Below are 17369 nucleotides of genomic sequence, written 5' to 3' on the forward strand. Positions count from 1 at the left end.
GGTCCTAATGTTTTGCTCTTTGTTCTTCAAACAAGTCTTGGTCACAGGATAGGTGACTCTTCCTTTCGGTGATAGTGCGCATGGGCATCGACTCAATCTTCAGAATGTGTTTCTGTCGTCTGGTTATTGTTTCCCTCGGTGCGTAGAACACGCCCTCTGGTATTCCATTCCTTGCGTATTGTGCTTCAATTCAGAAAAACTCACTTTCGATAGAGCTCATGGTAGACTGTCTGACCTAGCCGCCTCGGTTCGACAGTCGATGGAACAAACTCCCTTAAATTCCACCCTCTGCCACGCAAAATACCCACGCACCAACTTGCAGGAAGTGTGCATCCAGTTTGTCACCCAAACAGTGAGCCAGACAAGCGCATGTCAAGCTTTCCGCACCATGAAGACTGCGACCTGTTGGGCTTGACACCGCCATGTAGAGCCAACACCCAGGCTCTATTCTGGAACTCTTTGAACCTCAATCGGATGAAGAAGCCGGTGACTCCATCTGGACTGAGGAGGAACGGGATCCCATCTCCCTTTCCGAGTACGGCTCCAATCAGGAAGACATCCCGCATGGACAATGTACTGCAAATATCGTCCCTACCTCACCCAAACTCAGTCAACCTAAAAAGAAGGCTCTGTACCAACCTGGGCCCTGGTCTGCACAGAGCCCACGTTTGACACCATGCCTTCTGGCTCTGCACTAAAGCCATCTGGCTCCGAAAAGCCCCACTCAAACTCAAGTACTGAGCCAAAGTCTTTGGGGTCGAAGCCCAAATCCATCTCCTAACATTACCACTTGCCACTGATAAACACAATCTGAAGACACCAACCCCATAGCTGTCTGCCTTGAACTTTGGCGTTGAAACAGACTATACAAAAAATCGCTTAAAGCAGTTTCTACAATCTCTACCCCCCCCCCCCCCCACACCGAACCAGACATGGAACAGGTGTTGTACATTCACCCGAAAAATGGTCACAAACACCATAGTGACTCTAAAAAGGACTGATACTGAAGAGTAATATCGCATTCCTTTGAAAAAGAAGTATTGGAACTAACCCCCTCTTCCAGCAGCACCTTCGCCTCAGTCTCTACCTGTGCCAACTTCACCTGAGCCTCACCACATTCACCTGGGAATCTGTAGGATGGGGAGGATGGTAATGTGAACCAGCCAGGACCTATAGATAAATAGGATGACTACAAAACTGACTTGCCCACAGACCGATCCTGACTTGATCCCTACCAGGGATCAGGCATGTAAACTACCTATTTAATGATACTGTCGGGGCATGCATCCTTACCCTTAGGATGGATGAAAGTTAAAGGCAGCACCATCTGACCCAGTGTACATAAGGGGGCAATTACCATTACACATTGATAGTTTCAAATGCACATAAGGGCAAACTCCCAAGCTACAGGGGATGCTCCACCCCTGATAAAGAATCAAAGCTTCTTGATGCAGGGTGGTGAGGGTGGCCACACACCGCCTGGCGCATATCTAACACGAGCGCTATTAGCGAGATATAACCGCATTGGGATGAAATGGAACAACTAATCCAATTTCTACCCCAAGAGCATAAATCTAAAGCACAAGACTTGGTACAGGAGGGACAGCTTATTTCAAACAATCAGTTGTTCCCTAGATGCTGCTAACACATCTGCCAGAGTGGTAAACATGTGTCCTTTTAAGAAACCGCGCCTTGCTACATATATAAGGGTTCAGACCTCCATATTCAACACACCACAGACAAGTGGGTCCTACAGAGTTCTGGTTACTGTCTGGAGTTCATCAACACTCCTCCATACATTCCCCCCCAAAGTGTTACAAACTAACACTGGATCACCTGCACCTCAAACAAAAGGTAGTCTCTTCTACTAAAATAAGCTAAAGAGCCTGTACCACCACATCAAGGTTTCGAGTGTGTACTCATTTTATTTCCTCCTTCCCAAAAGGACTGCTCTCAGCCCAATATCGGATCTCTGAACTAAATTTTTACATTGACCATTTTTACATGGTAACCCATCCAACAGATACTACCTTTCAAAAGGGCGGTTTTCTGGCTACGCTAGAATTAAACCGCCTTTCATACTCCAATCCACTCTGCTCACTGCACACTTAGGTTTGTGGTAGGTCATTACCAATTCAAGGTACTCATTTGGAGTCACTACTGCCCCTCGAGACTTCACGAAATGTCTGGTGGGAGTAGGTGCTCATCTAAGACCAAGCATACATGTCTTCTCATGCCTAGACGAGTGGCTCATCAAAACCAGCATGTACCGGTGATGTCTCCAGCACACTTCCATAACCATTCAGTTACTTCACCAACTGGGGTGTACAGTTAATGTGTTAAAATCACATCTTCAGCCTGCCAAAACTCACCTACCTAGAAGCCACTTTAGATACTCAAAGGGCTCTGGCGTTTCCCACTGCAGCCAGAATGCGAAACATTCAGGCATTAGTTCTCCAGTTTCAAATCGATCACTTCCAGCTCGAGTTTATATGCAACTGCTGGGAATGATGGTGTCTTGCATCATGATCGTTCCCCATGCAAGGCTGTACATGTGTCCACTCCAGGAATGCTTAGCCAGTCAGTGAACCAATCACTTGGTCTATTAACCGATCTAGTGTTGGTAAGTGGCTGTACTCCTCGCTCTCTGCTTTGGTGGAACACAAATTGGTAAAATGGCAGCCTTTCATAGACCTGGTTCCACAGGCCGTATTAACAGTGGATGCGTCCCTTACTGGCTGGGGAGCTCATTTTCGCAACACAAGGCCTCGAGCCAACAGCAAAGGATGCTCTATATTTAGCAATCTTTCTAGCTCTCAAAGACTTCAAAGATCATCTGTCTGGCAAAGCTGTCTTGGTTTGAACTGACATGACTGCTATGTATTGTATACAGAAACGCAGGGGGCACTCCAGCTGTCACACTTAGCCCAAGACATCTGGCAGTGGGCTATTGACCACAATATCTATCACTCAGAACACCTGGGAATGAACAACCAGATTGCAGACCTCTGCAGGCAGCGGTATCAAATGCACACATGGGAACTTCACCCTCAAGTTCTCCTTTCATGCTACCAAGCTTGGGGAGTCCCTCACAAAGATCTGTGCGTACCCCCAAATGCCAAAGCTTCGCCTCCAGGTACCAACAACTGTTATCCATAGGTAGTGCTCTATGGATGAACTGGTCAGGGATATTTGCCTATGCGTTTCCACCTCTCCCATTAATTCAATCAGTGGTTCAGAAACTCTGGCATACATTTCTCAAACTTGTCCTGGTTGCACCTACATGTGCACGTCAACCATGTTTTGTGACCCTGTTTGCGCTCTCCCTGGTACTGCATCTAAAATTGATGTTCGAGGCATAGGAGCTGCAGATTACAAACACTGCATAGATCGCCATCTGGTATTGGGCCTGGATGTTGCATTTGTTTTTCTCTAGGAAAGTCTTTGGAAGTCACATGGTATGCGACTCCTTTGGATCGTATTGCGCATGGGCTTCGGCTCCATCCTCCAGGTATTTTGTGTCCGCCATCTGGCTTGGATGTGTTTTTTTGCGCTCCAGTTCCGAACCGTTTCCAGTCAGTTCTCATCGGCGTGCAATCCTTCCCTTCCGCGGTATTCTTGATCGCGATCTCCCCACTCGATGTTACTCATCGAACCTAACTTCGATTCCAGGTGTCGACGCAGGCCTTGGGACCTACCTCAGCTCCGGTCCTGGCGCATGGAAAGGATTCCATTTAAGAAGTGTCCTCTGTGGGTGCAAATTTCCCCCACCGATCTGGGGAGAGGTTGTACACCTCATGGAGAACACAGGGCTCGAGACTGTCCGGCGTGCAAATCCTTCCGGTCCAAAAAGACTTAAGAGACCGAAGAGCGAGGCGAACCATGGCACATGCGTCGACTGCAATCCCAGACTACTTCTTTGGAGAAGGCGTCTATGTTCCCAAAGAACAGCACACCGAAGAGGGCCTCGTCAGTGCCTCTGAAGCAGACGACTCAGATGTTGAGGACATCACTCCGGCACAGAGGGGCGTGAGTACTACTATCTATTTCCCCACCCTTGACTGCATTGAAAAAGGCTTCGGTCACGCCTTCGCACTCCGGCCTAGTCATGACCAAAGACACTGCTTCACATACCTCTCTTTCGGGCCAGGTTAAGCCCATCAAGCCTTCTGGCAGCTCGGGCTCAAGCCAGCCTGCTGTTGGTGCCGAGAAACACACTGCACCGAAAAAGAAAATGGCTTCTTCCGCGCAGAGCCCCACACTGAACACTCTGTGCCGAAGACACCCACTAGCTCCTTGGTATCGACGCCATCTTTGGAACCGAGTAAATAAGCCAAAGCCATCGAACTGTTGATTCCAAGACTAAAAAACCACAACTCCGACCCCCTTCGGCGCAGACGGGTCGACCACTCGGAGGAACTGTTTCGGCCCGATCCAAAAACTCTTACTAAAGACCCTAAAACTGACATTTGATGATCAGCATCAATAAGAGACTGCTGGACAAGCCTTCCCCGGCTCCACCTCCAAAGAAAAGACTGTGGTACCTCCCCCCCCCCCCCCCCCCCCCCCCCCCCCCTACTCCTCCACCATCTCCCCTACCTCATCATTCCCCCACACCCTCTCCAGATGAGGATGACTGTCTATGAAGACGTAGGGGAGGGACCCCATGACCAACCCACAGGAGACCCCACTCCTACATGCTCCCCAGACCCATGGGACGATTACAACATCCCTAACGTCCCGCAGGACTACATTTACCCTTCAAGACCCCCCCCCCCCTCCTCCCCCCCTCCTCTGCCGAAGATACTATGGGGTTTAACCAGCTGCTGCATAGGGCTGCACACCACCATGGAGTTTATCTCCATACAGTCCCCGTGGAGGAGGTCTTCCTCCTAGGCACTTTTGATACCACCCACGGGGCCAATTCCATTCTGCCCATGCTTAAAGGTGTTATCAAACACGCGCCAGAGGTCTTTAAAGACCCGGTCAGAGCCAGGGTCATCAACCCTCGTATCAAAGAAATATAAGGCCGCCCCTACAGATCCCACCTACATCAGAGGGCCCGCATCACTAGACTCCCTCGTAGTCTCCACTGCAAGGAAACTTGCAAACTCCCAGGCATCATGCGATGCACCTCCACCTGATAAGTCCAAACACCTAGATGCCCCTGGCAAGCAAACAGCATCCCAGGTGGCCAACATATGGCGCATTGCGAACACAAGCGCTTTTAGCACGATGCGACAGGGTACATTATGATGAGCTAGAAGCAATCATGCAGCATTTCCCTGACCAGTACAAAAATAGAGCCAACGAGCTAATACAGGAGGGGAAAAACAATCGCAAACCTCCATACGCTGCGCCCTCTGTTGCCGATACCGCCTCTAGGGCATTTAACACCAGCGTCGTCTTCCGTAGGCATGCCTGGCTGCGCATTTCCGGTTTTAAACCAGAGGTACAGGCTTCCATCCTTAACCAAGAACATCTCTCTGGCCCAAACATAGACGTAGCCCTTGAAGATGCAGAAAGACACCGATATGGCAAAATCTATGGGACCCTTGCAGTCACACCCTCCTAGGCGCTCCTTTCGAAGCACATCTAGAGGCTACTCCGACAGCGCTTCTACTTCTTATAAAGCCCCTACACAATCCACCTTCACTACAGGTTACTAGAGAGGTGGCTACAAGGGTAACAATAATAAAAGCAGAGTCAAAACTAATACCTCCTGCTCTGCCTCCACTCCTACCCAGAGTCGGGGGCAGACTATCCCCTCAGACATGGGTGACGCAAATAATTCAGTCCGGCTACAGCCTTGAACTAAAATCAATCTCTTCCCCCCCCCCCCCCCCCCCCAATTCCACCAAAACACAGCCCCATGTCACAGGAACATTCGTCACTCCTACAAAAGAGCGAGATAGAGCCAGTTCCTACTCAACAACAAAATATGGGAGTTTACTCCCTATATTTCCTCATACCAAAAAGGACCATACTCTAAGGCCCATCCTGCACATCAGACCCCTAAATCACTATATACATTCAGACCATTTCCGCATGGTCACACTTCAGCAGATACTTCCCCCTGCTCTCCCAAAACTACTTCCTTGCCACCCTAGACCTCAAGGACGCCTATTTCCACATTCCCGTTCACACAGCTCACAAAGTATCTCAGGTTTGTAGTGGACGGTCAACACTATCAATTCAAAGTGCACAGCACCGCAAGTGTTTACTAAGTGCCCATCAGTCGTGGCAGCACATCTGTGAAGACAACACACACGTCTTCCCATACCTGGATGACTGGCTAATAAAAGCCAGCTCATACAACCAGTGTGTACAACTAAACAGCTACTTCACAAACTGGGCTTCACAGTAAACCACACGAAGTCCTATCTGCAACCGTCCCACATAAAACTATACTTTGGTGCCACAATAGACACCGAGTGCTGGCCTACCCCAGTCCTGCCACGATAGCAAACATTCAGACCCTACACGCCAAATTTCAACCAGAACACACTTACAGCTCGAGTGTTCATGCAACTCATAGGAATGATGGCCTCTTGCATCTTCATAGTACCTCCTGCAAGACTCCAGATACGTCCTCTCCAAGAATGCTTAGTGCGCCAATTGAACCAGGCCCAGGGTCAACTGACAGATCTGGTGTTGGTAGACAGTCGTGCCCATCGCTCCCTGCAGGGGTGGACCACCAAAAACCTTTCCAACGGGCGACTGTTCCTGAACCCTGTTCCTCAGATAGTACTGACAGCGGACGCATCGCTCTCCGGCTGGGGAGCTCACCAACTACATCACACCATGCAGGGCAGGTGGACACCAGCAAAAGTTGCACCACATCAACTATCTGGAGCTACTAGCAATATTAGCACTAAAGGCATTTCAAACACACCAGGCAAGGCCGTCCTAGTCCGCACAGACAACATGACAGCCATGTACTATATACAAAAACAAGGCAGCACACACTCTCCGCAGCTCTCAACTAGCACAGAGCATATGGAGATGGGCCATACCCCCAAAAACCTTCTCCTAGCCCAACATGTCCCAGGAGTCCAGAACACTATAGCAGACAAACACAACAAATCCACGAGTGGGAACTCCACCCACAAGTTCTTCACCCGTACTTTCAAATGTGGGAGCATCCACAGATAGACCTCTTCGCCACGCCCAAGCTTCACCGCCAGATATCCACACCCATTATCCAAAGGCAATGCGATGTGGATGAACTGGTCAGGCAGATTTGTGTATGCTTTGCCGCTGCCTCCCAATCATTCCCTCAGTGGTGCGCATACTACAACACTCCCTCACTCATCCTAGTAGCTCTGTGGGCCAGACAACCGTGGTACACCACGCTGCTGGAACTATCTGTAGTACCGCACCAAAAGTTACACCTCTCCAAGCCTCTTAACCCAGAACCATGGAGAGATCAGGCACCCAGCTCAGCTCAACCTTGCGATCTGGCTCCTGAAATCCTGTTATCTGAATCTTCCTCCTGACTGTATGAATGTCATTAGAGAGGCTAGGCGACTTGCCACTAGAGCTTGCTACGCAGCCAAGTGGAAACGTTTTGTGGTCTGTTGCCCCAACTATAACTTCGATCCCCTAGATGTGTCTATTCAACACATCATAGGCTATTTACTACACCTTCAAAGATGCAATCTAGCCTACATGTCTATTAGACTGCACCTTGCAGCCATAGCAGCTTACCTGCAAAACAGGCAACATCTATCACTTTTGAGTACCTGCCATAAAAGCCTTCACGGAATGCCTCAAAAGAATAATTCCCCCCCCACCCCGAGTGCCACCTTCACCGGTGTGGAACCTAAACATCGTTCTCACTAGACTAATGGGGCCACCCTTTGAACCTCTACACAAATGTGAACTTCAATTCCTAACATGGAAAACTGCTTTTCTTGTAGCCATCACTTCCCTTAGAAGGGTCAGTGAAATACAAGCACTCGCCATTCAAGAACCTTTTCTGCAAATGCACCGTAACAAGGTTGTTCTCCGCACTAACCCAAAATTCCTCCCTAAAGTCATTTCTCCTTTACACCTAAACCAATCTGTGGAACTACCTGTATACTTCTCGCAACCAAAAACCGTTGCAGAAAGAGCTCTCCACACAGATGTCAAACCAGCCTTGCTCTACTACAGGGGTACTCACAAACTGTCAGGGCCAAAATTACAGTGTGGTTAGTGGCTGAGGGCTGCACTGATAGGGGTGGGGGCGGGATCAGTGGGGGGCGGAGCTAGAGTAAAAAAAAACCTTTCAAAACATTAGACTGCTATATTTCACAATCAGATGCAACTACAAAGAGCAACTTGCAGTGCACTGACCCGCTATAAACACCTGGATGTGACTCAATTCAAATTATGCACTTGACCAGAACAATATGCTGCTTAAAAAAAATTAACATCCTTGAAAACGCAAACACTCGTAGGGAATGCAAGATTAAGTAAAGCATGTGAAATGTAAGCAGTGAGTGCTTTCGCATGAAAAGGTAAGGCCATGAATACAGGGCCCGGAAAGGACCCGTTTCAGTGCCCATTTCATATATCCTTTCAAAACCTAGGCGGTATGGCTTAAAAAGACCACAGTTCGAGGCATATGAGCTGCAGATTGTACACTTTTGCATAGATCGCCATCTGTTGTTGGGCCCGGATGTTTGCAGTTTGTTTTTGTTCTTTGGACAGTCTTTGGAAGTCATGAGTTCGGTGACTCCTCCTTCGGTCCGTACTGCGCATGGGCTTCGGCTCCATCCTCAGATTGTTTTTTTCCGCCATCTGGCTCGGATGTGATACTTCGTGCTCTGGCTTCGAACTTTTCCGGTTCCAGCCTCGACGGAAAATCTTTGTTCATCGAGTTTCTTCATCTCTCGTAGAGGCACTTTCTCGATTCCACACATCGGCACCGGCCTTCGGGCCCTCCTTGACTCCGGTCCCGGCCGATGGAAAGGACTCCGTTCAAAAAGTGCCCAAAATGTGGGTCTAAATTTCCCCACACCGACCTCCATCAGGTGTGTAACCTTTGCCTCTCTCCAGAACACGAGGCCAGAGACTACCCCGCCTGTAGGTCTTTTCGATCAAAAAAGACCATCCGGGATCGAAGAGCTCGACGCACCATGGCGCACTCATCGACCACGGCTCCGCTGGACATCTTCGGAGACGACACCAGAGCTTCAGGGCAACAACACACCGAGCAGGAGGAAGACATCGTCAGCGCTTCCGAGGCCGACGACTCCGACCTGGAGGACATCACACCGGCGCAGAGGGTTGTGAGTACTCTACCCCCTCCCACCCCTGCGCCCATATCCAAAGAGACTCTGGTTTTCCCTAGGCCCGGAGGCGAAGGTGTAACCTAACATGCAGCTTCTATCACCCCACCTTCGGGCCCGGTGTCGAAGCATCACAAGTCTCACGGCAGCTCGGGCTCGAGCCAGCCTACTCCTGGTGCCGATAAACACCGTTCGGCACCGAAGAAAGAGACGCCCAGCTTGACTCCGAAGCCACCGGTGCCGAAGCCTGGACTCTCGGTGCCGACGAAACACAAGCATAAATCCCTTGGCACCGACGCTCCCGCGTCGAAGCCTACCTCAACGCCGAAAAAACCGGACGTTTCAAAAAAGCATGGCGCAGAGAAACTACCCAAGTCCTCGGCTCCGAAAACATCGGCGCCAGCGGACGATTCGGCGCCAACGGAACTTTTTGCACCTGATCCTTCTCAAAAAACCTTATCAAAGGATCCAAAGACTGGGCTATTGATTTTGTCTGTCAAGAATAGATGTCTTGACATACCAGCTCCTCCTCCACCGCCCAAACGGAAGGACTCTGCCACATCTCCTCTCAGAGTGCCCTCCTACACCACCTCTTCCTCCTCCACTCCCTCCCAGGTCTCCGCCACCCTTGCCTCATCACTCCCCATCCCCAGAACCGGATTACGGGGATCCAGATTATGATCCAGCGGACGCCCCGTTGGGCCCCACACCCCCAGGCACCCCAGACCCATGGGAGGATTACCAAAACCCTGACATACCAGATGTGCCCCAAGATGACCTCTACCCATCCAGGCCATCTCCCCCGGAGGACTCACTAGGTTTTCACCACTTAGTACAGCGGGCAGCACACTATCATGGGGTGGAACTACATAGCGAACCAGTGGAAGACTACTTCTTACTGGATACATTTGATATTCAGGATAAATCCACAGCCATCTTGCCCATGCTTAAGGGTGTTACCAAACATGCTGCAGAGGTGTTCAAAGACCCTGTCAGGGCCAGGGTCTTAAACCCCAGAATAGAAAAAAAAGTACAAAGCAGCACCCACAGATCCTGAATACATTAAAGGCCCTGCTCCTTTAGATTCCCTGGTTGTGTCCACAGCTAGAAAGCGGTCCAACTCCCAGTCCTCAGGTGAGGCTCCACCGCCAGATAAGGAATCAAAACTTTTAGATGCGTCTGGTAAACGCACTGCCTCGCAAGCCGCAAACATCTGGCGCATTGCGAATACACAGGCGCTACTTGCGTGTTATGACAGAGCACACTACGATGAGCTTGAGGCTCTTATGCAACACCTCCCGGAGAAACACAAACTTAAAGCTCATGACCTAATACAAGAGGGAAAGCTCATTACTAACACCTCCATTAAATGTGCCCTCGATGCAGCGGACACTGCTTCTAGAGCTATAAATACTAGTGTCCTGCTTCGCCGTCATGCTTGGCTCAGGATCTCAGGGTTTAAGCCAGAAGTCCAGGCATCCATACTAAACCACCCCTTTGACCAACAACACCTATTTGGGCCAAAGGTGGACGAAGCATTAGAAAAAATGAAAAAGGACACTGACACAGCAAAGTCTATGGGGGCATTACAATCCCAAACCCCTAGACGCTCCTTTCGACGTTCATCCTTTCGTAGCACAGGCAGAGGTTACTCCACCGATAGCGCCTCTACCTCCTACAAGTCCCCTCCTCAAAATACCTTCTCAAAGGGCTACCAAACAGGTGGATACAGGGGCAACAACAATAAGGGCAGGGGCAAAACCAACACCACCCGTTCTGCCACACAGCCCGCACAATGACTTCCCCTCGCTCCCCCCAGACCATCCCACTCTGGTCGGGGGCAGACTGCAACACTTTATTCACGCTTGGGAGTCCGTAACATCTGACAAATGGGTAACCCAAATTATTTGGTCAGGGTACTGTCTCGAGCTAACATCTACCCCACCCAATATCCCACCAAGGCACCGTTCAATGTCACAGGAACATTCCACACTGCTCAAACAGGAGGTGATCTCCCTCCTCCAAAAACACGCTATCGAGCAGGTCCCCCGTCAATCAGCAAAATTTAGGGGTCTACTCTGTATTTTCTAATACCGAAAAAAGACGGGACCCAGCGGCCCATTGTGGACCTCCGGCCTCTAAATGCATACATACATTCAGACCATTTCCACATGGTCACCCTACAACAAGTCCTCCCACTCCTCTGTCAGGGAGACTTTCTCACTACCTTGGATCTGAAAGACGCATACTTTCATATTCCAATACACCCTTCTCACAGGAAGTACCTCAGGTTTGTGGTGGACTGTCAGTATTACCAATTCACGGTTCTCCCCTTCGGGGTCACCACCGCACCACGGGTGTTTACCAAATGCCTAGCGGTAGTAGCAGCACACCTCAGACGTAACATATTCACGTCTTCCCTTATTTAGACGACTGGCTGATAAAAGCCGCGTCCTACCACCAATGTGTGCAACATACAAACAGCACCATCCAACTGCTCCACCAGCTAGGCTTCACAGTGAACTACCAAAAGTCCCACCTCATACCATCTCACACAAAGCAATATCTCGGGGCTACTATAGACACCTCCAAAGGTATAGCCTATCCCAATTCCGCCAGGATCGCAAGCATACAAGCCTTGCGCCAAACGTTCATTGCTCAGCACTCTCTCCCAGCAAGAGTGTTCATGAAGCTAATAGGGATGATGGCATCTTGCATTTTCATAGTGCCCCATGCAAGACTCCACATGCGTCCACTTCAAGAGTGCCTAGCACGACAGTGGAACCAGGCCCAGGGACAGCGGACGGATCTGGTGTTGGTGGACGGCCGCACCCATCAATCTCTGCAGTGGTGGAACACCACAAACCTTTCCAAAGGGCGGCTGTTCCTGGACCCGGTTCCTCAGGTGATACAGCGGACGCATTGCTCTCTGGTTGGAGAGCGCACCTCCTACACCTCACAATGCAAGGTCTATGGACGCCACAGCAAAAATCGCTCCACATCAACCATCTGGAGCTATTGGCGATCTTTCTAGCCCTAAACTCCTTTCAGAAACAGATTTCAGCCAAAGCAGTCCTCATTCGCACAGACAATATGACTGCAATGTATTATATTCAAAAACAGGGGGGGACACACTCTCCCCAGCTCTCCCGCTTAGCACAGAGCATATGGAGATGGCCAATTCCTCAAAACATCATTCTCCTGGCACAGCACGTCCCAGGCATACAAAACACCATGGCAGATCTGCTCAGCAGACAAACGCAACAAATACATGAATGGGAACTGCATCCACAAGTCCTTCGCCCATTCTTCCGCAAGTGGGGGCATCCTCAGATAGACCTCTTCGCCACCCACGAAAACAAAAAATGCCCAAGCTTCGCCGCCAGATACCCACACACATTGTCCAAAGGCAATGCGATATGGATGAACTGGTCAGGCAGATTTGCATACGCCTTTCCACCTCTCCCACTAATTCCATTAGTGGTCAGGAAACTACAACAGCACTCCCTCACGCTCATTCTGGTAGCCCCAACATGGGCCATGCAGCCGTGGTACACCACACTATTACAGCTATCGGTGGTACCACATCAAAAACTGCTCCTGTCCCCATGCCTCCTAACTCAGAACCATGGAGAAATCAGGCACCCGGACCCAGCTCAGCTCAACCTTGTGATCTGGCTCCTGAAATCTTAGAATTTGGGTACCTTAACCTTCCCCCTGATTGCATGAACATCATCAAGGAAGCCAGACGTCCTACCACTCGAGCATGCTATGCCGCAAAGTGGAAGAGATTTGTTGTTTACTGCCGTAACAATACAATCAACCCTTTAGACGCATCCATACAACACATTATATGCTATCTACTCCATCTTCAAAGGTGTAACCTGGCATATTCTTCCATACGCCTACACCTAGCAGCGAAACCTGCAAAACAGACAGCATTGTCTGTTCAGAGTGCCCGCTATTAAAGCCTTTATGGAAGGCCTTGAACGCATAATTCCGCCCAGCGCACCACCTTCTCCTGTATGGAATCTAAATGTAGTTCTTACAAGGCTAATGGGTCCGCCCTTCGAACCACTGCATAAATGTGAGCTACAGTTCCTCACCTGGAAAACCGCTTTTCTCGTAGCTATCACTTCGAAGGGTTGGTGAAATACAAGCGTTCACTATACAGGAACCCTTTTTACAAATACATCACAGCAAGGTGATACTTCGTACAAATCCAAAATTTCTGCCCAAGGTCATTTCCCCCTTCCATCTTAATCAATCGGTGGAATTGCCTGTTTTTTTTCTCGCAACCTCAATCTGTTGCGGAAAGGGCTCTACATACACTTGATGTTAAGAGGGCTTTACTGTACTACATACAAAGAACGCAACCTTTCAGGAAGACTAAACAATTGTTTGTCTCCTTCTCTCACCGCATAAAGGCAACCCCATCTCTAAATCGGGGATAGCTAGGTGGATTGTAAAGTGCATACAAATTTGCTATCAAAATGCAAAAAGAACATTATCAGTTCCACCTAAAGCCCACTCTACAAGAAAGATAGGGGCTTCTATGGCTTTTCTAGGGAACATACCCTTAGATGACATCTGCAAAGCAGCCACATGGTCAACGCCGCACACCTTCACAAAACATTACTGTGTAGACGTGCATTCCAAGCAACAAGCTAGTGTGGGCCAGGCTGTACTAAAGACTCTTTCAAACCGCTGCAACGGATACCGGTGGTCGCCGCTAGGGCTGGGTACTGCTATATAATCTATGCAAAAGTGTACAATCTGCAGCTCGTATGCCTCGAACGGAATATGCTACCTATCAGTATGCATCTGTTCTTGGCATGTAGAGCTGCAGAGTTGTACACGCCCACCCGCCACCTCGGCTACCTGTATCCGTTCCAGTCTATCTTATTTAGATACAACACACATGGGTTTCTCACTGTTATTACTACGCTCCATTTCCCTGCTGGCGAAAAACAATCTGAGGATGGAGCCGAAGCCCATGCGCAGTACGGACCGAAGGAGGAGTCACCGAACTCGTGACTTCCAAAGACTGTCCAAAGAACAAAAACAAAGTGCAAACATCCGGGCCCAACACCAGATGGTGATCTATGCAAAAGTGTACAACTCTGCAGCTCTACATGCCAAGAACAGATGCATACTGGTAAGTAGCATATTCCTTCGTAAACACACAGACGCTGTATACATTTCGTTTTCCCCATTCAGTACCTCCAGGCAAGGTGCACTTTCCCACACAGGGAAAACAATGTTGTTCAAAGAGTGGAGAAAACAAAAGTATCACTTCACTGGCAAACACTGTAACGTGGCGCTAATGTGTTTAGGTGCAAATAAATCAATCTGGCCACCTTGCAACCACTCTGTCTTGCTTTAATTAGTTATGTATTTTTGACATTTGGAATTTTTTATTCCTCTCCACCCCGAGGCTGCACTGGTGTCACAAAAAGGACGTTTCCAGCAAAAATGTTTTCTTTTTTGGATCCATTTCACAGGGGAGCAAATAAAGGAAAGGAGGAAAGAGAAGGTAATACCTGTTTCCTGAAGTCTTGGTTTTGCACTAACTGAGGAGCGAGACCGAAAGAGAGGGAAGACTCTGAGGCTTAAAGGCAGTCACCGGTGCATGTGCTCACAGTTCTAGGGACTTGGGGAGGCTGCGCGCAGGAGCCATATGGAATAACTGTAGGAAAATATACATGACACATTTTTCCTGGTAGCATGGCTTCACTATATTAAAAAGCACGTTCGTAGGTCTCACGCACAAACGATTAAAGAAAATAAACATACCTGTGCAGGCGCTGCTTGAAGGTTCTCCGGGGCTGCGTGCAGGATGGACGTCGTGAAGAGGGACACAGGAAGCTCACCAAAAGGTCCTTTAAAAGTCAGCTGTAACTCGCGCTAGTTACTGCTGACTTTTAAAGGGCGTGAGCTTCGTGTGACGTCAGAGGCAGGCAGGCCAATCCGATGCAAGCAGTAAGCAGAGACGATGGCCGCAGGCGGAAACGTTGTGAATACGTATTAAAGCGTATTCACAAGTTTGCTCCTGCGGCCATCTTCCCTGCTTATTCCCTCCACGGAAGTGTACTGGCATCGATCAAGGTCCGCGGGCCGTCAATGAAGGCCCGGCGGGCCGCCAGCGGCCCGCGTGCCGTACTATGAGGAACCCTGCTCTACTACATCGAGAGAACACAACCCTTTCGTAAGACCAAACAACTGTTTGTTTCCTTACCACCACATAAAGGCAACCCCATCTCCAAATCTGGGATAGCTAGGTGGACTGTCTAATGCATTCAGATTTGCTACCACAAAGCAAAACAAACTCGATCTGTTCCCCCTAAAGCCCACTCTACAAGTAAGATGGGAGCTTCCATGGCATTCTTAGGGAACATCCCCTTAGATAATATCTGCAAAGCAGCTACATGAACACCGCACACTCACTAAACACTATTGTGTAGAAGTGCAGGCTAAGCAACAAGCTAGTGTGGGCCAGGCTGTACTCAAAACATTGATAACAGTGGTGAGGGTTTGATAATTTGGAGGAAGCTTGGCGCTCGAGCGTGTACGTGGTTAGTCAAGTGAACAAAAATGTACGGTGCCACTAGGTCAGGGGTGACAAACCCAATGAAATTACCCCTGCAATGCGTAGGTCAAGACCTACAACAAAAACTGAAAATGAGATCCTGTGCACACGTATGGGTAATTGGCTGGTCCTGTATGTATTTAGTAAATGCCAGAAGGAGTCGGACAGATTCTTTGTAATGGATAAATACCGGTCGACATCAGGTGTGTTGCGTGCAAAAATTCCTTTAATGAAAAGTTTCAGTGCAATATACAAAAGAAAATTGATCAGCCGACACGTGTTTTGTCACAACGTGTAGCTGTTGTGACTCATCAGGGCTGTACGGAAGTTAATAATGTGTATCAAAGAGGACCTCGGTAAGAAGTCACTCGAGGAAAAGGACCCGCTGAGGAGACGGCGGGAACTAGGGTTGCACGGATGACGCCGAAGTAGCAGGATCGGTTGGAGAGCGGTCTCGGGTACGGGATCAGCTCAAAACATTGTTTCAAACCACTGCAACAGATACTGGTAATCGCTGCTAGGGATGGGTACTGCTATACAATCTGCAGTGTGTAATCTGCAGCTCATATGCCTTGAACGGCAAATGCTACTTACCAGTATGTATCTGTTCTTGGCATGTAGAGCTGCAGATCTACACACGCCCACCCACCTCCCCGGCTACCTTTATATGTTCCAGCTTATCTTATTTAGATACAGCACACATGGGCATCTTCACTGCTATTACTACGTACCATCATTTCCCTGCTGGTGAAAAACAATCAGAGGATGGAGCCGAAGCCCATGCGCAATACGATCCAAAGGAGGAGTCCCATACCTCGTGACTTCCAAAGACTTTCCCAGAGAAAAACAACCAACTTTTAGTCCTTCCATAAAGGCTTCGTTTACAGGCACGCTAAATAGGGGTAGACGTTGCCCTTTTTGAGAGAGTTATCGCAGCGACATGCAGTCTGATGGACGTATAGGCCAATGCTGACTGCTGTAAATGCAAGTTATCAGAGAATGTTCTGTATGGAAGCATCACGAGGGTTGATGTGACCTAATGAAATAGATGGCAAAACACTCCCATTTGGTTCCGTAGCAAGCTCTTGTGGTAGGCCTTCTGGCCTCCCTAATAATGTCCATACAGTCCGGTGGAAGATTCAGATAAACCAATCTATGACTTCAGGAGCCGGATCTCGAGGTTCAGTTTGGATTTAACTCCCAATCTCCTCACACAGAGCCATGGAGAAGGCAAATGCTACTTACCAGTATGCATCTGTTCTTGGCATGTAGAGCTGCAGATCTACACACTGCATCGATCGCCATCTGGTGTTGGGCCCGGATAAACTTATACCACCAAGAATTCCACCTGCCCCTGTATGGAATCTGAACAGTCCTCACAAGATTAATGGGCCCACCATTTGAACCCATGCCCAAATGTGAACTACAGTTCCTCACTTAGATAACCGCTTCCCCCATTGCGATCACTTCATTAAGGAGTGGGTGAACTACAGGCACTAACC

The sequence above is a fragment of the Triturus cristatus genome, chromosome 3_2 (assembly GCF_964204655.1).
Source record: "Triturus cristatus chromosome 3_2, aTriCri1.1, whole genome shotgun sequence".
In the NCBI taxonomy this organism is placed as follows: Eukaryota; Metazoa; Chordata; class Amphibia; order Caudata; family Salamandridae; genus Triturus; species Triturus cristatus.